At 39.5% G+C, this 26485-nt stretch overlaps 1 protein-coding gene across 1 annotated transcript in view; it reads left to right on the top strand.

Annotated features, from left to right (window-relative positions):
• The first annotated feature begins 301 nt into the window (after positions 1-301).
• Positions 302-26485, top strand: part of LOC149251322 (uncharacterized) — a 126621-nt gene continuing 100437 nt past the window's right edge. Inside the window, exon 1 of the mRNA XM_089459350.1 lies at positions 302-585. The gene's annotated coding sequence lies outside the window, so the exon portion shown is untranslated. The remainder of the gene's footprint in view (positions 586-26485) is intronic.

Here is a 26485-nt window from a genome sequence, read left to right as displayed (position 1 = left end):
TTTCCAATATTAAAGTATAGATAAGCAATATTATTTTTTGTCAAAAATAAATTAATACACTATCAAAGCAAAACTGAAGGCTGAATAAAACTAATATAAAAAAAGATCAATTTGAATTGGAAAAGCATTGCAAAAAGCAAAACACAAAAAAATGATAGTCCAATAAACTATTTTTACTTCCCTTATAATCTCACAGAATATTTTTACTTTAGTAAACATTAAAATATCATTTCATTTCATCTCATTTGAGTGAGATTGAACAGTGAAATAAACTTAATGTTTTCCAATATTAACCTGCATAACTCCTTGTTGACATGAAATGCCCAATTCTTTCAAATCCCTATCCATGCGAAACATGGAATTAAAAAGAACGAGATGATGGAATAGAATGTAATGGTCGGTGTGGTGCGATCCTCTACTCCAAGGGCGGAAAGGCCGTTGCAAGTAAGTTCCATTGGGAGAGTCTGCGTGATTGAAACCCGCCAGTAAGACGTACTGCAGTATAATCTCTGCTCCGAACAGGACCTTGATCTGCGATATCAACCTCAAAACTCATACAGCACTGAAGAAAAAACTGTTGACTAGGTGAGTTCACTATCTTTGGTTTGTTTTGGTCCTTTCAAAATAAGCAATTCAGGGTCCCATATTAAATATCTGAAACTTTTCAAACTGCTATTGTATGCTCTAGGGTTTGACGATATCTCCTTTACGAGTTGGTGCTGCTCAGAGGAGATATTTAGCCCAACGTGTAAACTTGTTCTTTACTTTGGGAACAAAGTTTGTCTTATGTTCTAATTATGGAAGACTTTATATTTTAGGGTTTTGGTAGTCAATGTCATTCAACTACCCCGCTTCATTACACGATAGGGGTATTATGGTATTATGGCAATGCGATTTAACATATCAGATCTTCACATAAATTATGCGAAGATTTCCTTTGTTAAATTTGAAAATAAGGGATACAAATATTTAAGTTACTAATGTCGTCACAGTTCCTTGAGTAGTTGAATCAGTTTTAGGAATTTACTGCGTCTATGTTTTTTGATTTCGACGCTTCGGGTTGACATTCCCACCCATCGGTCAGGTAAGAACAAGTGCATTAGGGTCGTTTTGTACCACGCTTAGGCAATTTATCCCTTGAGAGTAAATTCGACTAACCTCACTAGATCTCACAACCTATAAAGTGCATCTCAATATTTTGATATGATTTTTACTTTTATTCACTTGTCGTAAGAGTCCACGCAAATTGACTCTTTTTGAGGAAAGCAGAATTTAGCTCAATGTTTGACAGGTTGAAGGAATAACTCCACGGATGTGTCTTTCATTAACGTGAACCTTACATAAATACATCGAGGAGATGACTCTTGGTTTCATCTTCCAAGACCTCCGACAACTCTTAACATTCACCTATGGCTTATCATGTTTCTCCTAGCTTAATATTTACAAATATATTTACAATGTATCTCATTCTCCAAGGATTATGTATCTAACATTCCTCCCTTTAATCTAAATAGGTGTTTGTGAGTCCAAGCATCAGTATGAACTTTTCAAAATTTTCTCTTCCAAGTGCTTTGGTGAAAAATTGAAGATGTTCACTATTATCTCACTTGAGGAACAATGTGTCAAATGCTTAGTCTTGGTATCCACATGATCAAATCAAATGGTACTTTATGTTGATGTGCTTGGTTTGCTAATTAAATCTGGGATTCCTGGCCAACTTGATCATATAAGTTTTGTCAACTAGAAGAGTAGAATTCACCTATCTATCCTATAAATCTTCATGTATTTTCCTGAGCCACACAATCTCTTTTGTTGCTTCAACAATTGCCAAATATTCTGTTTCTGTTGTGGAACTTACTAGAAATGACAGACAATCGTTGATCTAAGACTCATGAGATAGCCCAAAGTTAACACTCCACATGTTTTATCCTTATTAAAGTCTAAATCAAAATATCCACTCAGGTTGAAGTCATCCACTTTAGAATACTTGAGTCCTGTACAAATATTTAGAACTCCTTAGAATACTCGAGTCCCCTTCAAATATTTTAGAACTCTTTTTGCGGTAGACCAATGTCTTTCACAAGGTTTTTGCATGAACCTAGAAAGAATGCCAATAATGAATGAAATATCTTGTTTGGTGGTGGTAAGGTAGATACGATTCCCACAGGCCGTTTGTACTCGGTTGCACACTCAAATTCATTCCTTTCGTTTGATATGAGCTTCAAATTTTGTTCCATTCAAGTAGAGAGAGGGTTATGTTGGAAAATCTGGAGACTTGTAGATTAGAACCTATTTTCCTTATCATGATAATTACTTGTGATGTTAGCTGGTTCTTTATTATTTTTTTAATTCTGCTCATCAAGTGATTATCAAAAACAAGAAGATCACAAAGAGGAAAAGTACACAAGATATAGGCTCCAAGCTAGGGAAAAACCCCTCCAAGGGGAAAACCTAGAAAATGCTTCACTTCTTCTTTAGAATCTGCTTTACAAAGAGACTTCCAAGATCCAAAGACCAAAGCCAATAAGCCCTCCAAGACCCAAGCCAGCTCCCCAACAAGATCTACTTCAGAACAACTTCCAAAATTTCGATATTGCAACACTACTACTGCAACTTCGGCCCCTGCAATGAAATTTTGTCCTTGCAACTTCGACCCCCAGCAACAACTTCAAAATTTTGGCCTACTACAACTGGCAGCTTCACAGGCCCTAGTGAGACAAAGAGAAAGATAACCCTTAACCAATTTCGGCTTTTGCTCCTCTTCTTCGTCCTTCAACTACTCTTGTTCACCTTCGCTATTGCAGATCGAACTTGCTTGAGTTGTGTGTCCAAATGAGGTTGAGCTCCCTTGTATTTATATCCTTTCTTGAAGGTCGAATAGCCCTCCTTTAGGCCAACTTGATCTTGCTTTTGGGCCGACTTGGTCTTGGGCTTACCCATGGTTTTTTCTTGATAAAATAATTTTTTTCTCCATTACAATGAGTCCAAATGATAGTATGACACATGACCAATATTATTCTTTATCCTAGAAAGACCTAGAAAACCTAAAAGCACGAAGAACATGCTTTTGACTCAAACTTGAGTATGAAACCCATACTCCAAAATAAAATATAATTTTTCCTTTTTCCATTTTTCTTTCTTTATAAAGAATATACAATGTCATGATTACAATTACATCATAATGAAGATCGAACCTAGTTATAATTTTTAACACTCCCTCTTAACTAGGGAGGTATTCATGGCACAAGGAATCTTAATCTTGAAGCATTATCATAAGAAGAGTTAGATTGATAAGCCATCTTTTTGTCAAGCATATTTATCACAACCAACATTGACCCTGAAGGCCTTAACTGGAGAAGTTCATCTTTAATTATTAGCATTGTGTTGGGAGGCTTTACGTGAGTTGCTACACTACCTCTTAAGGCACATACCCCATCTGAATGTCTACAAGGTATGTCCTCTTAGGACTATTCTTATCTTGTATTCCCAAACCTGGATCCTCAAAGAATATCGATCCTCTTCTGTTAGAAAATCAGAAAGGAAAAAATATGCTCTTATATTGATACTTTGTTGTGATATCCTCGTAGCCTTATTAACTTCTTTATGTTCTAATTTTATCTTCTCATTCATCAAGCAATCATCATACCAAAATATGAAGATCAATGGCACCAGATATAGGCACTCAGCCAGGGCTAAAACCCCTCTATAGGGGAAAACTCGGTCAAACTCTTCCACTAGAAAGTTCAAATCAAACTTGAGACAATCCAAGACCTTAGACCAAACCAAAATACCTTCCTCTTCCACCAAGTCAGCCCACAAGCTGTCCTTCCAAACTTCAAAGATCAACTGCAACAATACTACATCAAAACTAGAATTTTGGCCCTACTGCTTCAGAATTTTGGCCCAACTTCAAGTTTGCAATTTCAACCCTCCTGCAGCTTCAACTTCTTTGCACGTGTGAGACAAAAGAGAGAGAAAATCAACTTCTACTTTCTAGACAAGTGTCTCCTTCTCCTTTGCTAGGGTTTCCTTCTTCTTCTTGGGAATTTCACGCTTCTTTTTTGCTTCTATTACTGTAGATCAAACTTCTTGGTTAATACTCCAAATGAGGTCAAATAATTGCCAATATATAGTGAATCTATGAGGTCGAATTCCCTTGATGAGGTCGACTTGTCTAGGTTGAGGCCGACTTGGTGGAGGAGACTTAAATGACCTAATTTTATATAAAAATAAATTCCTTTCTTGATATAAAGTCCAAGAAGGGCCTTTTACACGATGACAAGGACAAGGACTCTTGACATAAACCCTAGAAGCCTGCAATGGAGGCTTTGACCTATTAACCATTGATCCATGCATGAAACCCATGCTTTAATAAGTCAATTTCTTTTACAATAAAATTTCTTTACCTTTCTTTTGACAAATACATTACATTATGACTTAAATACAATTATGAAGACCGACACTAGTTACGTTTTTCAACACTCCCTCTTAATTAGGGAGGTATTCATAATTACATAGAGGTACATGGAAGATCTCAAAATGATATGCTGTATGAAAAGTCACAACACACGCAATGCTACAGATTAGATACTTGACCAGGGTACTCTAATCGGGTGGGACTAAGGTGTACTCAAGCTTTAGCCACTCTAGGTACCATCAGACTTTTAAACACTAACACCAACCCAGGGATCTAGGTGTGTATCCAAGGTCAGAGCTCCAAGACCAACGCCACCCTCCCTACTTCGGGATCTAGACATTAGTATATAGTCCAGCGAGATGTCCTCCCAAGCATTTTGTTGCCCCATGATGCTTTATCTCTCCTAATCATATATATCCACCAATCCAAGCATGCTTCAAACGTTTAACCTTTTTATGGAGAGATCATGCACAATCACAACCCCAATCAGTAAATATATATACAAGTAAACACAAACCGTCGGGGTCCTCAATCATTTTGATGTTACTTATATCATCATCAAGTTATCCAAATACATCTTGTCGGAAGCTTTCTTCTTTTATTTCTTCAGTAATACCAAAAGCAACCTCAGTGTTTCTCAAGTATTTTGTTTGCAACTTCATGAATCGTGAACATCCGTTTGAAGTACTTTCATTCAATCTTTCTTGAAGGTATTTACTATGGCTGTCATAATATGCCCTCCCTCTTAACTGGGGAGATATACCCTTTCTTCTATCCTAGCTCCCTCTCAACTTAGGGAGATCAACAACTTCCTTATTTTATAATATCAGGGTAACTTTATCTTTTCAAGGCTTCATTTATTTGGGAACAGAGTTATCCTAGTCATCATCATTCTTCTAGCTTCCTTCATCATATTCATCATTATTATCAACTTCAATTACGTACATCTTCAACATTTTTAAGGTTATGTACCTGCAAAACTTTACTAGCAAGTAAAACTAAATACAAATATATAGAAGCACACAGCTAACTATATCAAAATCATGTCATTATAATGGAAGCATCAAAACATTCAAGCTTTAGACATCAAATACCTAAACCTAGTTAGGTTCATATTTAGCAAGGGTCACATCTTTTATATTCTAGACTTCAACAACTTGCTAGGGTTTTGTCACAAACCCTAGACTCCATCATCAAGACTTAAAGCAACTCAATCAAGATATCAATCCAATCATAGCACTATACATCTAGGGCTTCAATATTATGTCCTAGAATTCATAACAGATTCTACTAGGGTTTTGTTACAAACCCTAGATTTCATTAATCAACAATCAAGTTAGCATACTCGCATATACATATCTAGGATTTCATTATCATGCACTAGCATCTCATATCAATATCTACTAGGTAAACCCAAGATACAAACATCAATACATCGAAGTTAGATATACAACAATTTTGACCAGGCTAGGGTTTTGATCATATGGACGAATATACACCTAGGGTTTCATTCCTAAGATCTTTTGTTAGTTATTACAAGAGTTTTGTTCATAAACCCTAATTCATCAAGCCCTAAAAATCCATGGTTTCATTATATAACCTAAACATTAACAGTAAACCCTAAAGGACTAGGGTTTTTATCACGACATTATCAAAACCCTAAACTTCAAAAGAATAGGATTTCATTATATGTTCTAGACTTTATCAACAACCCCTAAGTAGACTAGGGTTTCATTATTAACATTGACATACCCTTAGCATTAAGTGGCTAGGGATTTACATTGAACCCTAAGGTTTAGGTTTTCATAAGAATGATCAAATGAAAAGAGACAATATAACAAGGGTAGATTCAATCTAATGATTGATCACCCTAACAAGAATCTTTATGATTCAAACCGTAGACCTAAAGATGTTAGTAATATAAAACAAATTTTAAGTGAGAATGATCATACCTTTTGCCACAAAACTTGTAATCTAAGACATACCTTGAGTTGTTCATCAACAAACCTTCTTTCATGATTCAAGTCTTTCCTTTGAAGTCTACTCCATAACTTTTGTGTATTCTGTAAGCTTTCTTACCAAGGAAAATATAAAGAAAAGGTTATTAGTATACATTGTACAATACACATAGATCTCGATGTGAGGAGGAAACCAAACATGAAAAATGAAACAAAGAACAATATAGTTATCTTTTGGTAAAATGGTGAAGGCTCCCTCTTAATCTAGTCTTTTAGAGGGATACCTACAACTTAAACAATCCAAAAAGTTCTAACAAGATATATTAGATCAAAACATAAAAGACAAACTTTACAAAAACCTAAAACAATAATATAGAAGGATATTTAAGGAAAGACTTAATAGTATAACTTCAGATTCTTCAATATTGTTCTTCTTAAGTGGAGCTTCATCTGCGACAGTTGCATGTTCTCTTTCTTTCTTCTTATTTGTTGGATTTTTAGGACATTGACTTTTGTAGTGTTCCATCTTATGACAATTGTAGCATTCAATCTTTGATAGATCAACCTTCTTCTTTGGTCCTTTGAACTTCTTGTATACTCCCTTCTTCTTGTGATGAGCAGAGTAGGCATTTGAAGTGTTGTTTTCTTCATCCTCCTTTTTGTCACTTATTAATGAGATGCGGGTTTCTTCTTGACTGCATGCATTCCACATTTGTTCAAAGGTTGGTGTTTCTTTCCAACTACCAATTCTTGATGCGAAAGCGCTCCAAGATTTTGGTAGACCTAGTAGTGCAACAATCACAAGTTCTTTCTTTGGTACAACTTCATCAATAGCTTGGAGTTCATCTCTTATTCTAGAGATCCTTACAAAATATGATGATACAATATCATCTTTTGTCATCTTTATTGTTCTTAGTTCATTCTTGAGACTAGCTATCTAACCAATGTTCTTGATGGTAAACAACTTGGAGAGGGCTTCATACATTTCTTGTGCAGAATCTATATTGGATATGTATGGGATTAGATTGTCCTTCACTCCATCTACTATTAGATTCATGGCCAAGATGTCAGTTTCCCTGTACTTTTCCTTTCCTGCATCATCTGTAGGTTTCTTAACTTTTCCTTGAACAAAATCCAAAACTTTATGCTTAGCAAGAATAAGATCCATCCTCTTCTTCCATGCCTTGTAGTTGGAGGCTCCTTCTAGCTTATTTTCTGTCTTCATTGAGGTTGCCATAGACTTTATAATGTCTCCTTTTCTTGATATAGATAGTAGGCCTTTCTTTTCTTATATGATCCTTTCCTTAATGATCTTCCTTTGTTCCTTCCTTCTTAACCCTTCTTCCTTCTGGCTTCCTTTTTTCTTTCCTCCTTCACCTTAGCTCTGATACCATGTTAGAAAATCAAAAAGGCAGAAAGATTCTCCTATATTGATAATTACTTGTGATATTCTTGTAGTCTTATTAACTTCTCTTTATGTTCTTTTTTAATCTTCTTTTCATCAAGCAATCATCAGATCAAAAGACGAAAATCAATAACACCAGATATAGGCACTCATCCAGTGCTAAAACCCCTCTATAGGGGAAAACCCAATCAAATTCTTCCACTGGCAGATTCAAATCAAACTTGAGACAATCCAAGGCCTTAAACAAAACCAAAAGACCTTCCTCTTCCACCAACTCAACCCTCAAACTGTCCTTCCAAACTTGAAAGATCAACTGCAACAATTCTGCATCAAAGCCAAAATTTCGGTTCTATTGCTTCAGAATTTTGGCCCAGCTTCAAGTCTGCAATTTTGATCCTCCTGTAGCTTCGACTTCTTTGCACGTGTGAGACAAAAGAGAGAGAAAATTAGCTTCTACTTGCTAGACGAGTGTCTCCTTCTCCTTCGCTAGGGTTTCCTTCTTCTTCTCGGGAATTTCTCTCTTCTTTTCTGCTTCTACTACTGTAGATCAAACTTCTTGGTTAATACTCCAAATGAGGTCAAATAACTGCCAATATATAGTGAATCTGTGAGGTCAGATTCCCTTGATGAGGCTGACTTGGTGGAGGGGACTTAAATGACCTAATTTACATCAAAATAAATTTCTTTCTTGATAGATAAAGCCCAAGAAGGGCTTTTTACATGATGACAAGGACAAGGACTCTTGACATAAACCCTATAAGCTTTTAATGGAGGCTTTAACCTGTTAACCATTGACCCAAGCATGAAACCCATGCTTTAATTAGTCCATTTCTTTTACACTATTTTTCTTTTTCTTTTTCTTTCTTTTGACAAATACATTACACAATGACTCAAATACAATTATGAAGATGGACACTAGTTACATTTTTCAACATCTTCGGCTACTTTTACCTTGGATGCCCTACCTCATCCTCAAATAGCATCAGTCATCAACTTCTTTCCTTGCATTCTCCAATCCATAAGAAGTTCAAATTTAGATGCTTATCCAATCTTCCGGACTCCATTCTTTCTTTATGGCCTTCACTAGGACTTATGACTATTAGTCCTAGTTTAGTGTCTGACCCATAAAGACAAGAACTATCTGATATCACTCCCTCTCAATCAGGGAAGAGATATACACCAAACCAAGCTTACCTCTCAGGGACTTAAGCTTCTTGTTTGGTAACGCTTTAGTTAATATGTCAACTACCTGTTCATTTGTAGGTAGATAATGTAGCTCCACGACCCCATCGCATACCAAGCTTTTGATGTAGTGGTAATTGTTGCTTATATGCTTTGTCTTTGCTTGAAACACCAAGTCTTCTGTTAATCTTAAGCAACACTACTTATCACAATGTATCCATGTAGGGCTAAGCGATCCTTCAAACAAGTCCGATAACAACTTTTTTGAGCTAAACAACTTCTCGATAGATCTCGCTTGCAACCTCATATTCAGCTTCAACAATACTCTTTTCCACTGGAAAATCCCGTAATATTTCATTAAATATGAAAGATTACATATGTAGATGCTTTACAGCATATGCCTTGTTCACTGTTTGTCTGTACATTTTTCAAAAAATAGCATATCTATACTGTTTGTTTTTCTGCTAACAGTTCTCTGTATGCTGTGCAAAATTTTGATGCCATTTTTGCATCCTTCAGTCTATACAAAAAGATTATACATAATATACTGTCATTTATAATAACTGCTGTCAAAAAACTGCGAGTTTATTTATGTCGCATGTAGACCCGCTGTAGGATAAGTCGGGTCTATATATGGGCGGTGATAAAATTTCCGCTCCTGCTGATCCAAAAACTCTGTGATTTCCCATAATCCATTCTCCATCAACGCGGCCTCCTTGGAAAGTTTATCAGCATCCTGGTTATGTTCCCTGTAGATATGAGATACATGGATTTGGTTAAATGCTTCTTTGAACTGAAAGACTTCATCAAGTATGACATTTAGTGTGTGCGAGTGACATGTAGATATTCTATTGATCCAATTTGTGACAATCTGAGAATCTCCAAATATGTTGATGCTGGTGCAATGGTGGCTTAATGCAAAGTGCAGCAGATGACGAAGGGATATGAGCTCAGCATAATTATTTGTTCCGGTGCCCAGGCCCGCTTTGATGTGGTAATAATGGTTCACGGATTTGTGAAGGATGATGCCCCCCCCGCAGCTTTGTGCATTTTCTGCACCATCAAAGAATGCCCAAGGGGTATCTTGATCGATATTTGGAGGAGGGTTGTGTCTGCGCTGTTTTGGGGGTGGCGGATCTGGAAGTTCATTGTATGCAGTGATAATGCCAGCTTCTATGAGTGGCCAGTGTGCCTCCCGATCTTCGAAGATCATTTTGTTCCTGGTCCTCCAGATGGACCAGTTAACAATGATGGGTAAGTTCACGGCCTTCGTGGCCTTGTTTATGTTGCCCCATTCTACCCAGGTGTTGATAAGATCTGTTCCATTCCATTCCCCCGAGTATTGAACGAATGGTTTAATGTTTTTCCAAACTTGCTGTACTGTGTTGCAGCGCATGAAAAGGTGTTCTGTGGATTCGATGTCGGATTTACACAGCACACATCTCGTTGGCCCATATATAGCCCGGCGCATGAGGTTTTCTCCTGAGGGTATTCTATTCCGGAGGACGCACCATGTAAAAAGTTTTGATTTGGGTGACGCTGATAACTTCCAGATTTGTTGCCACCATCTATCTAATACCTCCGGTTTCCTCTGTATGATGATTTGTTTGTAGCCCTCTTTTGGAGTATATATCCCACTTTCTGCCAGTTGCCAAATGAGTTCGTCTGGTCCCTCCACAATTCTGATAATGAGATTCAGTGAGCGCAGCACAGTATTCTTGCCAGATTATGTGCCATCTTTGCGGGAGGTCTAGCTGGTTGGCAGTCTTCCATGCCTGATGGAATAAATCGGATCCCTCTTGGTCTGCTATCTGAGCAATCACCCTGATATCTTGAGAAATGAGAAATTCAACCAGGTCTTGTGGGAGCCGATGTCTCCCCCCGCAACCACTCCAGGGATCTATTCCTATACGGGCACTGCTTCCATTCCTTATACGCCAAACAATATTGTTCCTGATAAGAGGAAGAGAGTGTAGAACGGCTTTCCAAATTGAGGAGATGCCAGATTTGTTCCAGTTGGGTAGCCTAGCCCATTCAATTGAGTTGAGGGGCCAGATGTACTTATGGAAAGTGATGTCAGTCCATAGGCTATGTGAAGTCAGCAGAGCCCAACTCATTTTGGCTGCCAGAGCACTAGCAAAAGATGCTAGATCCTTCAATCCCCAGCCACCCCATTTCTTTGGCAGTGCTATCTTGTTCCATCCGATCCATGCGAAAGTGCGTTTCTCTTCCTTTCCAGCCCATAGATATCTGTTGCAGAGTCTCTGGATCTTTGCAAGGATATTCCGGGGGATCCAAGCGAGTGCCATCCAAAAAACCGGAGTTGCTTCTAAGACTGATTTGATCAGTGTTAGTCTTCCTGCTCTGGAGAGATATCTGAAGCACCAGCATGATATTCTTTTTTCCACTTTGGAGACCAACCAAACCCAATCTGCTATTTTTTGGTTAGTGGGTTTTAGCCAGTAGCCAAGATATTTAAGACCCCGATCCAAGGGCTGAGTAGAATATGGGAAAGCTTGTCTGGCTGAGAAGGATTCATTGACAGTGGTGCCCACCATTGTAATGGTAGACTTTTCCCGGTTAACCTCCATCCCGGTGGCATGTGCAAACAGTTTTAAGATTCTGTTGAAAGTTGATGTGTCCTGTACACTGCCATCTAGGAGTATAAGGACATCGTCTACAAACAGTAGATGAGTAAGATAGCACTCCTCTGTGATTTTGAGTCCCCTGATGGTTCCTTCCCTTTTTGCAGAGATGATGAGGCGGCTGAGGGCTTCCATAACCAGAAGGAAAAGCAGAGGGGATAGAGGACAACCCTGTCGGAGTCCTCTCTCTGAGTGGAAGAAGTGAGATGCTGCTCCGTTAATCAGAATACTATAGGTGGGGGAAGTGATGCAAGCCATAATCCACGTGATGAGCTGATGAGGGAACCCCAGATGAATAAGAATCATTTTGATATAGAGCCAGCTGACTCGATCAAAAGCCTTGGAGAGATCGATTTTGAGGAGAATGCATTTGAGATGCTTGGTCCATATGGAGTGTATGGCTTCCTGTGCAGAACCTATGGCTTCATGAATCTGTCTGTTTTCCAAGAAAGCAAACTGCTGTGGAGCAATATGCTTTGACAGGATGGGCCTGATCCTGTTGGCAATGATTTTGGAGATGATTTTATAGAGGACATTGCACAGTGAAATGGGTCGAAAGTCAGCAAAGGATGAAGGGGAGTCCGCCTTAGGGATGAGTGCAATGAATGTGGAATTTATGGCATGGTAGAGCTGTCCCGAGGTTCTGCTCTCCTCCACGACCTTCAGGATGTCTTCACCCATGATGTCAAAGAAAGCCAGGTAGAACTCAATGGTCCATCCATCTGGGCCTGGACTCTTTTCCTTTTGAAACCACTTTATGGTGTTTTCAAGCTCTTCCATGGTAACCGGATCAGTGAGGGCATCAGCTTCAACAATACTCAAAACAACAGTATCCTGCTTTCTGCTCATCCATGAGACCATGGAAGATCTAAGGTTGAAGCATCCACTTGTCGTGCTTCCTCCGTTTGTCTCACTGCCACCCAAATCTGAATCTGTATATCCCAATCTGAATCTATATATCCCACGAGTTGGATTTCATTACAAGTGTACTAGAGGCAGTGATATGTAGTCCCACACAAATATCTTAGGATGTGCTTGGCTGCAATCCAATGATCATGCTTTGGCTCCATCTGAAATTGACTTAGGACATTTAGTGCAAAACAAATGTCCGGTCTAATGTTCAATAGATACATCAAGGACCCAATCAGTTGTCTGTACCAAGTAGTATCCATCGGACTAGATTCTGAACTCCTTAACTTCAAATTGGTGATCATAGGAGTCATCATTGTTGAGAAATATAAAGTGCAATAGTTAAGATGATTTCTCTTTTTATGATAACTGCTTGTGATTTCTTTTTACTTTTTCTTACTTATTAGCTTCTTCACTTATTATTATGTTTGGATATCATCAAACAACTACCCAAACAAGAAGAACAATAGTACACTAGAACACAGAATGTAAGCTGGAAGCCAGGGGCAAAACCTCTCCACTTGAGAGGAAAATCCACAAAATCTCTTCCCTTCTTATAGATTCTTCAATTGACGAATTCCTAGACCTTTAGACCAAGACCAATACCTTTGAATACCAAGTCCAACCTTTCTGAATTATGTGCTTCCCTTGTCCTAGTCAAACCCAGTCAAATCTCTTCCAACAGCACAACTTCGACCCCTAGCTTCAGAATTTCGGCCTCTACTATAGGTCTGAAATTTTCGGACCCCTACAACTGCAATTGCATGCACATGTGTGAGTGAAATTAGCCTTCCAAGGCCTCCCGCAACTTCGCTTACCTTGCATCCTTGTCTAGGGCTAGTAGGTGACCTAGTAGACCCTTCTTCCAGCAGATAGAGAATTTTGACCTTGAAGTTGCAAACCCTAGCTTCTCTTCTTCGCACGTGTGAGAGAGAATTAGCCCAAAAACAATCTTTCTTCATCCTCTTCCTTCTTTGCTTGCCTTCTTGCTCTTCTCCTTCGCTTGAATGAGTGAGTGATGAATGTGTCTCAAGGAGGTCGAGTTCCCTCCTTTATATAGGCTCTTCAAGGTGGACATGGCTCCTCAAAATAGGCCGACTTCCTAGTTGCCAGGCCAACTTGGTCTTGAAGGGTATTTTGACACTTTTAATGACAAAAATATTTTTTTTACAAGGTACAATGTTCCCGATGGGGTCTTCAACTTAAGATAATGACTCTTTTGACTTCTTGACCCAGGAAAAACCCTAGAAGCACTCAATCGGTGCGTGACCTATAAAATAAAAGACCTTGAGTATGAAACCCATGCTCCAAAAATAATAATAATAATTTTCTTTCATTTTACAATATACAAGAATCAAAAGTACATTTCATATTTATGAAGACCAAACCTAATTACACATTTTTCAACACTCCCTCTTAACTAGGGAGGTATTCGTAAATGGTACATGGACATTCTCAATCTGAAGAGATCTCATAAGAAGAGTCGGATTGGTACCCCATCTGTTTAGCATCATATCAACCAACATTGTCATATAGCGAGGCCTTGACTAACAACTATATCTCTCCACAAGATCAGAGCACAATGTTGGCGATACCAATGATTTATAGACACCATCATCATTGTCTCTCAAGGTACATACCCCACTTGGGTGTTCACAGAGTATGACCTTGTACTATTCTTATCTTGGATAGCTAGTCCTCAAAGAATATTGGTCCAAGACTACTCTTATCTTGGATTCTATACCTCCTCCTCAAAAAGTATCAAATGCCAGAGCTTACCCAATCCTCCACTTTGTCTTCCCAAGTGAAGACAAGAATGATGTGCCCGTCTCTCCCTCTCAACCAGGGAGGATACATCAACCAAACCAAGCTTGTCTCTCAAATAGACAAGCTTCTTATTGGGAAGAGATTTTGTCAATATGTTAGCTACTTGCTCATTGGTGGAGATGTATTGTAGCTGCAACATGCCATCTTGTACTAGCTTCCGAATGTAGTGATACTTGTTGTTGATATGCTTTGTCTTTCCATGAAATACCGGGTCTTCAAACAATCTTATACAATTGGTGTTATCACAATGTATCACTGTAGGGTCCATTGGTCCTTCAAATAGGTCGGATAACAACTTCCTTAACCAAACAACTTCTCTGCTTACTTCATAGGCTGCAATATACTCAACCTCAGCACTACTCAAAGCAACTGTTTCTTGCTTTCTGCTCATCCACGAGATCATGGAGTAGCCCAAATTAATAATCCTCTGGTAGTGCTCCTTCGATCTTGCTCATTGCCTCCCCAGTCGGAAACTGTATATCCAATCAAGTGGACATCATTCCTTCTATCATATTTCAGACAATAGTGGATGGTTCCTTGCAAATATCTCAGTATATGTTTTGCTGCTATCCGATGATCATGCCTCGGCTCCACTTGGAATTGACTGAGAACATTTACTACAAAACATATGTCTGGTCGAGTGTTCACCAGGTACATCAGTGAGCCAATCAATTGTCTATACTTGGAAGGATCCACATGACTTGATTCAGAACTCCTTAGTCTTTTTTAAGTTTGTGGTCATCGGGGTTGTCATTGGTTTGCAATCCATCATATCAAACCTATTCAACATCTTGATCACATACTTTCCTTGACCTAGAGAGATCTCATCAGGTCCTTACCAGACTTCCAGTCCCAAATAGTAGTGCATCAACACTAATTCTGTTGCTAGTTGCTTCTTACATTCTTCAATTCGTCCTTCCACACCTGTCAAGATAAGATCATCCACATACAAAAGAATGATTATTGACTCTCCCTTCACAACCTTAATATAAAGGTTTGGATCAATAAAACTCTTTTTGAAGCCTAATATCTGTAGGTATGCATTCATCTTAGCATACCATGCCCTTGGTTGCTTGAGGCCGTATAATGCCTTCTTCAATCTGCAGACATATGCCTTTCTGTTTTTGACTTCAAATCCCAAGGGTTGTTCTATATAGACTTTCTCATCAATTGTGCCATTCAGGAATGCAATCTTGACATCAAAATTGGAGATTGTCCTTGGAGACGATGCCGCTTATCCCGTGAAGGGAGTAGGGAATGTTACCCTTCAATTGAATCAAGGTAACACTATTCATTTGCAAGATGTACTATATGTACTCGATCTCAAGAAGAACCTGGTGTCCATTTCAGCAATGGAAGATAAAGGATTCAAGGTGGCTTTTATCGATGGAAAGGTACGTGTTTGGAAAAGAAATTTCAAAGATGTTTTTACTCTTGGGTTCAGGGTTGACACTTTCTATCAAGTTGGAGGAAGTCCATTGGGAGCCATGTCTTGCGACACATCTCTTCAATCTGAACTATGGCATCAGAGGTTCGCCCATCTTCATTATAAGGCCCTACCCGATGTGAGACAAATGGTGATAGGTATGCCTAATTTCAAAGTAGAGTATGAAGGTGTATGTCTAGGATGTGTCAAAGGAAAAATTACAAGGGAACCATTCCCCTCAAGTAATAGTAAGACCACAGACATATTGCAATTGATCCACTCTGACATATCTGGTATGATGCCCGTAAACTCCTTGGGAGGATACTTACATTATCTCACCTTTGTGGATGATATTCTCGCAAGACTTGGATCTACTTCTTGAAGAAGAAGGATGAAGTGTTCACTTGGTTCCGACATTTCAAAGCCTTGATTGAAAGCCAATTCGAGAAGAAAATCAAGATATTGAGGACTGATAATGGGATCGAGTACGAATCTAATGTATTCCAAGATTATTGCAGAGAAGTTGGCATTAAGAGGGAGACTACAACGCCATACACTCCCGAGCATAATGGCGTGGATGAAAGGAAGAATCGCTCTATTGTAGACGCTGACCGTGCCATGCTTCATTATCAAGACCTTCCGAAGTTTCTATGGGCTGAAGCTGCATATGCCGCCGTGTATGTTCAAAACTGATGCCCTCATCAAGCATTGGACTCCAAGACTCTCGAAGAAATGTTCATTGGTAAGATACCCGATGTCTCTGATTTTAAATTTTTTGGAAGCCCCTAATATTTTCATGTGCCAAAAGAGAAAAGAAGCAAATTGGGTGCATCTGGGAAGAAATGAATCTTTGTGGGCTATAGTGAAAATTCTAAGGGATATAGAATTTATGTGGCTGGTCAAAAGGCAGTTAAGATAAGTCACAATGTCACCTTTGACGAAGATATGACCCTTAAGAAGATCAACAACCTTCCTATCCTAAGGAAGGACAAAGAAGTTGACATAGGAAATCAGGGTGAAAAAGAGGACGAAACGATGCCTGATGTTGATTAACCTATGGATCCTATTGATCCACTCCGTCATGAGCCTTCCACCTTCAAGAGGAGACCCTCATGGCTTAGGGAGACTCTCAAAGATGCTGAGAGGCACATTGCACCAAGGGGGACTTTCCATGAAAGCAAGAAGCCGAACAGGTATCAAGGATATTTGACCGCCATTAGCACTATCATTCAAAATGAGCCTTCATCATTCAAAGAAGCCGTGAAAGAACAAGTATGGAAGGATGCTATGAATGTAGAATACGAGTAAATTATGAAGAATGATGTTTGGGATGTGGTTCTTAGACCCCAGGACAAATCAGTGGTCACTTCTAAGTGGCTCTACATAATCAAGCATGGAGCTGATGGAAGTGCATAAAAGTTCAAGGCTCGCTTTGTTGCTCGAGGCTTCTCTCAAAAGGAAGGTGTAGATTATGATGAGATATTTGCACCTGTTGCCCGATACACCACCATCCGCTCGATCTTGTTGCCTCGCAAGGATGGAACCTACATCAGATGGATGTTAGGACCGCCTTCCTGCATGGTTCAATCAAAGAGGAAGTTTATGTGGAACAACCTGAGGGGTTTGAAGTACGGGATCAAGAATCTCATGTATGCAAGTTGAAGAAAGCTCTCTATGGATTGAAGCAAGCACCCCGGGCTTGGTATGAGAGGATCGATAGCTATCTGATGGAGCTGGGATTCACTAGAAGTGAAGTCGATCTGAACCTTTACTTTAAGGTTGAAAATGATAAACCTCTCATTCTGGTACTTTATGTGGACGACCTCTTTTTGACATGTGCAGACCCTCTCATTCACAAATATAAGAGGGAGTTGGCTTCTGAATTTGAGATGAAGGACCTTGGACTGATGCACCATTTCATAGGGCTGGAAGTCTGGCAAAAGCCAGGTGAAATTTTCCTCTCTCAAGGAAAATATGTTGCGAAGATATTGGAAAGATTTGAGGTGGTGGACTGCAAGCCTGTGACTACTCTGATGGAACTTAACTTTGAGAAGTTTTGTGGTAGTGCTATTGGACCTGAATTGGGAAATGCTTCTGAGTATTGTCAACTCATAGGAGCACTGATGTTCTTGGTGGACTCTCGTCCGGACATATGTTTTGCAGTTAACACATTGAGCCAATACATGGTTGAGCCTTATCATATACATTGGATTGCTGACAAGAATCTTTTGATATATCTTCGGGGAACAATCACTCATGGACCAATGTTGCACGAAGCGGGAGCGAAGCGGAAGCGCGGAAGCGTCATTTTCCAAAAATCTAGGAAGCGAAGCGTCCGCGGAAGCGTCTGCTATATATATATATTTTTTTATATTTTTTTGCATTTATACTCAAAACAAACATCCCAAATACCAAATTAATTGTAGAAGACATGAAAACATGCATATTTTTGCATAAATCAAGATAGATATGGCATCCATGATTCCATTGTAGTTACTAGTATGTACAACAATCATCTATATTCTAGCTATTACAAACATACATCAAATTTTTAAGCATATTATAAAACATAAAACATTTAAGCATATTATAAAACATAAAACATAGAGCATATTATGATTTATCTAGCAAGTGAGTAACTGTCAACATTTGTCATGTCCAAAATTCAAATAATAATGTTTACAAAATATGTCACTTGGTCACCGCCAAGCCAAAAAGGTTCAAAATTCAAATTCACAAGTCTACAAGTCTAATGAGTAATCTATGACAAAAAGAAGTAGATTGTGAATATATCTACTAATCTCTCCTCCTTCCACCACGAATAGAACGTGATGGCGGGCCTCCACGTGGTGGCAATGAAGAAGATGGTCCCTGTGTAAGTCGTGGCACTGGAACTGATGAAGAAGAACCCCCTGCCGTTGGTGTTGAACCATGGAACCTAGAAACCAAGGGACCAGATGGGGGTGGGGGTTGTGGCATATCAACACCCGTGTCATCATCCTAGAATCGCTCAAAAAATTCATGCAAAAAAAAAAACACTAGTTAACAAAAAAATTAAAAACATGAATTAGAGAAATGCTTTATAAGGGAAAATTGGAAAATTCATACCACAATGGACATACCTGGATAAGAGAATCCTCTAATTGCTCTAGTCGCAACACTCCATCCTCCAAATTGGGCTCCTCTGGATTCTTGTCCCAAGTCAACAAGTCTTTATTAGACTTTGCATCTTCACAGTTATGGGACAACAATCGCAAGTTGTAATGAACATAAACCAAGCTCTCTGCCCGGTCTAAATTCAACCTGTTCCTTTTAACACTGTGGATGAAAGAATAAGAGCTCCAACACCTCTCTGCAGAAGAAGTGTTTACCACCTGTGATAGCACCCGCAATGCCAAACTCTGTAGAAGTGGAGTAGGCCCTCCATGCATGTTCCACCACTCAAGAGCAGAAAAATGCTCTCGATCTTCAATTGCATGCATGCTCCCAAATGGACCAGTGTTGCTCGTATAGTTGCTCACCTGTCTCCGTACCAATGCAGCCTCCTCATTATCAGGGATTAATCTACTCAATGCAGCCATATATTTTTCGTGAACCTCTTTATCTTGGTGTGGTTTTTTCCTGACTCCCCCCCCAGGTGCTGGTTTTGAAAGCCATGATGGATGATAGTATTTAGGTGTCAAAACATATGCTAATGCATGCAATGGAACATTTAGCATATCCCATCGTTTTTCCACCTCTTCACGAATATAATTGTACAAGGTGGTATCTCTAGGCTCAACAATGTCTTTAATCTGCCCCAACATGCTATCCATTTGCTCATACACCTCCCCAATTACTGGTCGATCTGAATCTGCAAACTTGATCATGTAATAAATTGGTTTGGTGAATTGCAAAACATATTTAACCTGTGACCAAAAGTAACTGTCAAGAACAGTGTCCTTGACTTCATTAGCACCATCTGTGTCAGTGTTAATTTCATCCCATGTTTCAGCACACACCAGATTAGTTAAAGCTTGTCTCACCCTCACTAGCCGCCTAAAGGTGAGGTAATAACTAGCAAATCTTGTCTTTGCAATTTTAAGCAATTGCAACTTGGAGTAAGTGCCATAGAAGTAGTTTACCCTTGTATGCCCTGTGATGAATTTAATGAGCTGCTTCCCTTTCCTGTAAACCTCAGCAATCCACCCACAATCTTTGTGTTTCACAATATCATGCATCAAAAGGTTCAATGTGTGAACCAGGCACCCAGACCAAAAGATGTGTGGATGAGTACGCTCAATAATTTTTCCTGCTAACTTACAATTTGCTGCATTATCTGTGATCACTTGAACCACATTATTCGGACCAACATCTTTGATTGATTTCAATAGGAGATCTGCAATGTTTTGTGCAGTTGCACTGATGGAGGAGGAGTCATGAGATGCAATAAATACTGCACCACTAGAAGAAACACCAAGAACATTTATCAAATGTTGGTTTCTAATATTTGTCCACCCATCTGATACAATGGATACCCCAGAATCCACCCACTCATGTGTAAAACGTGTCAAAGCTCTTTGAACCTTAGCTTTTTCTCTTTCTAATAACACTGTTCTAGCTTTCTCATAGTTGGGGGCCTTGTATCCTTTTGGGGCTTCATTGATGGCCTTTACCATTTCATGCCAATAGGGAGAGCGAAGCACATTGAATGGTACACCGCAAGCACAAAGAAAACGGACTATCTTTCCATCCACATCATCCCTCCCAGCAACATTAAGGAAATCCCCTATTGTTTTTCTACCTCCAGAGGTTGCAAAAGTACCATGAGGAGATGGGCAACTACCAAATTTAGAGGTTGCACTTGATTCAGAATGAGTTTTTTGTTTCTTGCTTTTTCGTTGTGCAGCCATCTCAATTTGGATGTATTTTTCTCTTTGTTCACTTGAAATGTTTGGGCAAATGGTTACCCCCACAGAACCCTTTTTTTCATCACTGTCCAGCACCCCACAAAGATGCCTCCTCAGACGGGTATATGAACCCGTATATGGTTTTCCTCCATGACAACCATGAGGGCACAAAAATTTGTAAGATCCACCACCCTTTCCCCCTTCAAGTTTGGTCACATAGTTCCACAAGGGATTTGATGTACCTTTCCCATCTTGTGCTTCAGTGTCCCCTTCAAGTTCATCCCCTTCCTCTTCAAACCCTTCCTCCTCATCATACATTGGGTCACCAAGTTCATCCCCTTCCTCTTCCCCTCTATTCCTCACCCCCTGCCATCATTAAAACCAAGAGTGGAATGATACATAGAAGCCAAAAGAACACCATCTTGGAATATGGATATAGGTGGTGGACAACCTGTAAATAAAGGAGCAAGTAGAAACAATGGGAAAGAGTAGGAGAGGGAGGAGAAAAATACAATTTTTTTTTCAAAAAAACAAGGGAGTTTGGGGTTTGAACTTACCTCTTTAGCTCTTGTAGATGAAGTCCTCCAAGCTCCTCCTCCTTCTCCTAGCTCCTCCTTCTTCACTCCTCCAAGCTCTCCTCTCTTCTCCTCTCCTTTCTCTTCTCTTCTCTCTCCTCTCTTCTCTTCTCCAACTCTCATAAACTCAAAGTGAGAAAATGAGAAGAGAATGGGGGCTTTATTCTTTTCTAAACTCACCCTAAAGTGACCCTAACCCACCCCTAACCCACCCCCTCATGCTTAGTTAAGTTAGATTTTAAATGAAATTAAAAAAAAAATTTGATATCCGCGGGTTGCGTGTGGGTTGCGCCCGGGTGGCGTGCGGGTGGCGTGCGCTTCCGGGCAGGTTGCGTGGCGCCACCTCATGCCCGAACCGCATGCCGAAGCGCGATTCCGGGGGGCCGCAACCTCATTTGGCAGGAGTCGTTTCAAAAATGCGGAAGCGCGCAACCTAAAAATCGGAATTGCGATTCCTCTGTCGATTCCGGAACGCTTCCACACGGGTCGCGGTTCCGGGTTAGGATCCGGGGGGGGGGGGGGGCGATTCCTGCAACCCTGTCATGGACTGAGATACACTGCCAGAAATGTGAGCTTGCATGGTTATTCTGATGCTGATTGGGCTGGCAGTGTGGTGGATCGCAAGAGCACTTATGGATGTTGTTTTTCTTTGATATCCTGGATAAGCAGGAAGCAAAAAATCGGTTGCCTTGAGCACCGCCAAGGCTGAATACATAGCTGCTAGTATGGTCCCCTGTGAAGCTGTCTAGTTGTGGAAGCTCTTCAGTGAGATGTTTGGACATTTGCTGGATACCACTGTGATCTTCTGCGACAACCAGAGTGGGATCCGATTATTAGAGAATCCTGTGTTTCATGATCGCTCCAAGCATATAGATATCAGGTACCACTTTATTCGGGATATGGTGCAACGAGGAGCAATAAGGCTCCATCACATTGGGACTGATGAGTAGGTCGCTGATATTTTGACAAAGTCCCTGGGGAAGGTCAAATTTTTGGCTTTCCGAGAATGACTTGGAGTCATGGAGAGACCCTCTTATGAGGGTCCTGTATGAGATGGACATTGAGCTTTGGGAGCTTTGGGGAGCTTGGGGTACTTCTTGGAGCGCTGAGCAACCATAGGGTGAGTGGTTCAACCTTCCCCTAGTGGTTTGTTGTGTATAGGTTGAGTGGTTCAGCCTTCCCCTAGCGGTTTGTTGTGTATAGGTTGAGTGGTTCAGCCTTCCCCTGTGATACCCCTTGGCGACATGTGAGCAGAACGAGTGGTTCATCCTTTTCTTGTCGAGATATCCTACCCATGCAGTTTGTTACTCATGGGAAGTACCTCTCATCTGACTAATGAGTAGGGAAATGAGGATAGGGACCATAGTACTACCGATGGACACATCGTGTACTACCGTACTCCCTATGATATTATGTCCGGTATTGATCTAGGATCAATGGGAACTGGCTTCGGGTCAATAAGAGTGGTATGAGACACTCTCTTTTGATTGGAACTGACTTCGGGTCAGTAAGAGTGGTATGAGACACTCTCTTTTGATTGGGCTTGACTTCGGGTCAGTAGAGAATGGTATAATACATTCTCGATCACTTCTTCTTCATAGTTCAGCAGAGCAGTGCATGGATGGTAGAGAGACTCTATATTGGCAGATGCATTAGCAGGTGGAGTTCTCCCTAGTTGAGAGGGAGTGTTAAAATTGGCAACTAGGGCCAAATTCCACATGGGTCATCTCATTTATGACAACTGATATTTTTATTCAATTCCTCTCTCAGAGAGGTGTAGGATTGATCTAAAGATCATCCGATTCTAACATGTACAAATGAAGATATGAATTTATTTATATTATGGACAAATTGTCAAGGTCGGTGTTGGGTCCCTATAATACTAGTGATTACCCCAATGTTGCACGAAGCGCCCCCCCCCCCCCCCCCATGGTTCCAAGCCCCGAAGCGCGTCCCGTACGGAAGCGCCTAGGAAGCTTGGCTGGAAGCGCGCTTCGGAAATTCGGAAGCGCTGCTTTCGAAGCGCCGAAGTGTGCTTCGTACGACGCTTCGGGCGTCGGAAGCGTGGCGCTTCGGAGGAGGAAGCGTACGCTTCCTGAAAAGCTTCCGGAAAAGCGTTTAGAAAATTGTTTTTTTTTTTCAATTTTTTTTTAAATTTTAGGTGAGTTTGCTTGTTGGGGGTGGGTCCACCTTGGGTTAGGGTGACGAATGAAGGCAAAAAAAATATAAATATAGCAGATGCTCCCTCATGGTAATGTTAAATTCTTAAAGTAAAAGTGACATTCTCCTTTATTTTTCATTTTCATCCTTTTACTTAAATTTTTAACATTACCATGAAATGACTCAGGATGTTTGAGAGTGGTTCCAGCCTCATTGGACTTCATATGGAGAAAATAGAATTTCATATTCTATTCAAAATACAGCAGACTTAACAGTTTTCAGGAATTTAGGATCAATGGGATTGTGGCATTTCATTAGATTATATCAATTATGAAGGTATGCCATTAGCATTTAATGAAGAGCACCAAGCCCTATATGTACCCTAGTGTTGGTGGTGTTAATTGTTGAACTCCTTTGTCACGCGGCACGCCCTTAGCAAAAAATTACCTTTCAATCAAGTCAAAATCATCGATCAAGCATGTTAAGCTTTTTCAACCATATTTTAAGTCTTGAATTAGGTAGTTTGATCAAAATTGGGCAATGTTGACTAATATCCCTAGACAATTGAGGTAGAGGCAAAGGCTAGACAAGAGGAGAAGAATCTAGATTCTAGATGGTTGATGCATCTAAATGGTTGATGCTCGAATAATTAATCATTAATGTACAATGGATGTTATATCTATCTTGATTTATGCAAAAATATGCATGTTTTCATGTCTTCTACAATTAATTTGGTATTTGGGATGTTTGTTTTGAGTATAAATGCATATATATATATATATATATATATATATATATATATATATAGCGGATGCTTCGCTTCCTAGATTTTTGGAAAATGACGCTTCCGCGTCCCCGCTTCCAAAAAACGCTTCCGCTTCGCCCCTGTTTCGTGCAACATTGGTTACCCCATTACTATTGTAGTTATATCCCTTATTAATATTGTTATGCCCCTATTGTCCCCATATTGTTATTACTGTGCCCCATAGAATCCCTCTATTCTTATTTTGTGGCTTTATATTATCATTGTTAGGTCGGCTAGGTTATATTGTGACTCCTTAGACTCCTATATATAGAAAGGAGGTTTTGTCATTTGAATCATCCAAGAATTGCTCATTTGTGTAATGTAAAGGAGGTTGCCCCCTCGAAGAGGCTGAATTCTAAGGCGTTGATCTCTCTTTTCTATCTTTTTGTGAGCTGGTTTCATAACATTTGGTATCAGAGCTTTGGATTCTAGGGTTTCGTTGCTCAAAACAGGTCATCGTGACATTTTCGCTATAACTTTTTTTCTGCGACGTTTCAAAAGCTAAAAAATACCTATTTGAGAAGAAATCGTGCTGAATCTCGGGTCCGAATTTCAGAGCTTTTCGCGCTATATTTGCGGAGATATGATCTGAGAAAGTTGGTCTTTTTGCAGACTCCTGAATTACATTCCAAACAGGTGACCTGGGGAAATCGTCATAACTTTCTCTCTGAGCATCAGATTGAAATTTCGTAAGAAGGTACAGAAAGAGGACACACTGTAGTTTCTTGTATATATTTTTCAGAGCCAAAGGTCGAAACAGTGACTCGTGGCACATCGTACAAGTTCGTTCTACTGAACTAGTCTATAATCAGGTCATCTTGGGAGATTGTGCATAACTCTTCCTTGGAGAATCCAATTTGGATCAGACTGGTGGCATTGAAAAGAGGACACAGAGGGCTACTACAGGTCGTAATTTCAGAACTGGATGATTCGAAATTGCAGAGCTACATCATATTCAATATCAAGCTTCTACAAAGTGAAAAAAGGTGTGTACTTTTTTTTTTTTTAAATTTTGCATAAGTTTGGTTTGAAAAATTAGTTTGAATCGGTAATTGATGCCCCGAGGAAAGAAAATGCAAACACCTAGTAAGCAACCTGAAAGCTCTAGCATGACTCATGAAGAAGAGGAAGAAATGCAACATAATATATCAAAATTACAAGACCAAGTGCAACAAGTGTCACTTGCACAAAAAGCAACAGAATCTAAGATTGATGGTTTAAGGAAAGATGTAGAAGCTAAGATGGATGGTTTAAAGAGAGGTGTAAAAGCTAAGATGGATTGTTTAAAGAAAGGCGTAGAAGCTAAGATGGATGGCATGGAAGCTAAGATGAATGGCATGGACGCTAAAATTGATGGCATGGATGATAAGATGGAAGAATTGAATATAAATATGAATAAGTTGCTAAAAGAAATGGTCACTAATGGTGAAAGGGTAGTAAAGGAAACTCATGATGAGAACAAAAGAAATGTTAATCATGATTCCATAGACTCTAATGTTGGATCGAAGACCCACCATATTCCAAAAATCGATATGAGGAAGTTTGATGGCAAGGATCCCGCAACATGGATATTACAGATGGAGCAATTTTTCGAACTCAATAATATGCAAAACACACAAAAGGTACGTTGCAACTTTATATTTGGAACCAAATCAGTTTGTATGGTATCAATAGCTTTGCTCTCGTAAACAAATTATCACTTGGGCAATTTTTACGGAAGAATTGAGAACACATTATGAGGATACAAAAAGCAACACTTTTTTTAGCCAATTGATAAGTCTCAAACAAAAGGGTTCAATAATGGAGCACATTGAGGAGTTCCAAAAATTGAACATAGGGGTAAAAATATTCTAGAGGAGCATATGATTGATGTGTTCATAGGGACTTTAAAGGATAATATCCAACATGATGTTTGCCTTTTGGAACCTGATTCATTAGAGAAGGCATTCAGGTTAGCAAGAAAAATGGAAAGCAAAATTATGGCAACTAGGAAGCATACCACTCACAACTATAAAGATGGAAGTGTTGTTGCCCCTAGTATTCCACAATCTATAAGGTTGACACCACAACAATTGGAAGAAAAAAGAGCAAAAGGGCTTTGTTACAGTTGTGATAGCAAATACACTAAAGGTCATAAGTGTGCTGAGAAGAAATTATTCTACATAGATTTTGAAGAGGAAGAAGAAAAATAGCAAGAAATGTCAAAAGAAGAGGATACTCCAGGAACAAAGCCTAGATAAAGAAGAAATGAATCCGACCATATCTTGTAATGCATTGGCGGGAATTA

The sequence above is a fragment of the Pinus tabuliformis genome, chromosome 7 (genome assembly GCF_031772625.1).
Source record: "Pinus tabuliformis cultivar Carrire ecotype Pingquan chromosome 7, CPIR1, whole genome shotgun sequence".
NCBI lineage: Eukaryota > Viridiplantae > Streptophyta > Pinopsida > Pinales > Pinaceae > Pinus > Pinus tabuliformis.
The sequence above is the reverse complement of the archived record's forward strand: the minus strand, read 5'-3'. Positions and strand labels throughout refer to the sequence as shown.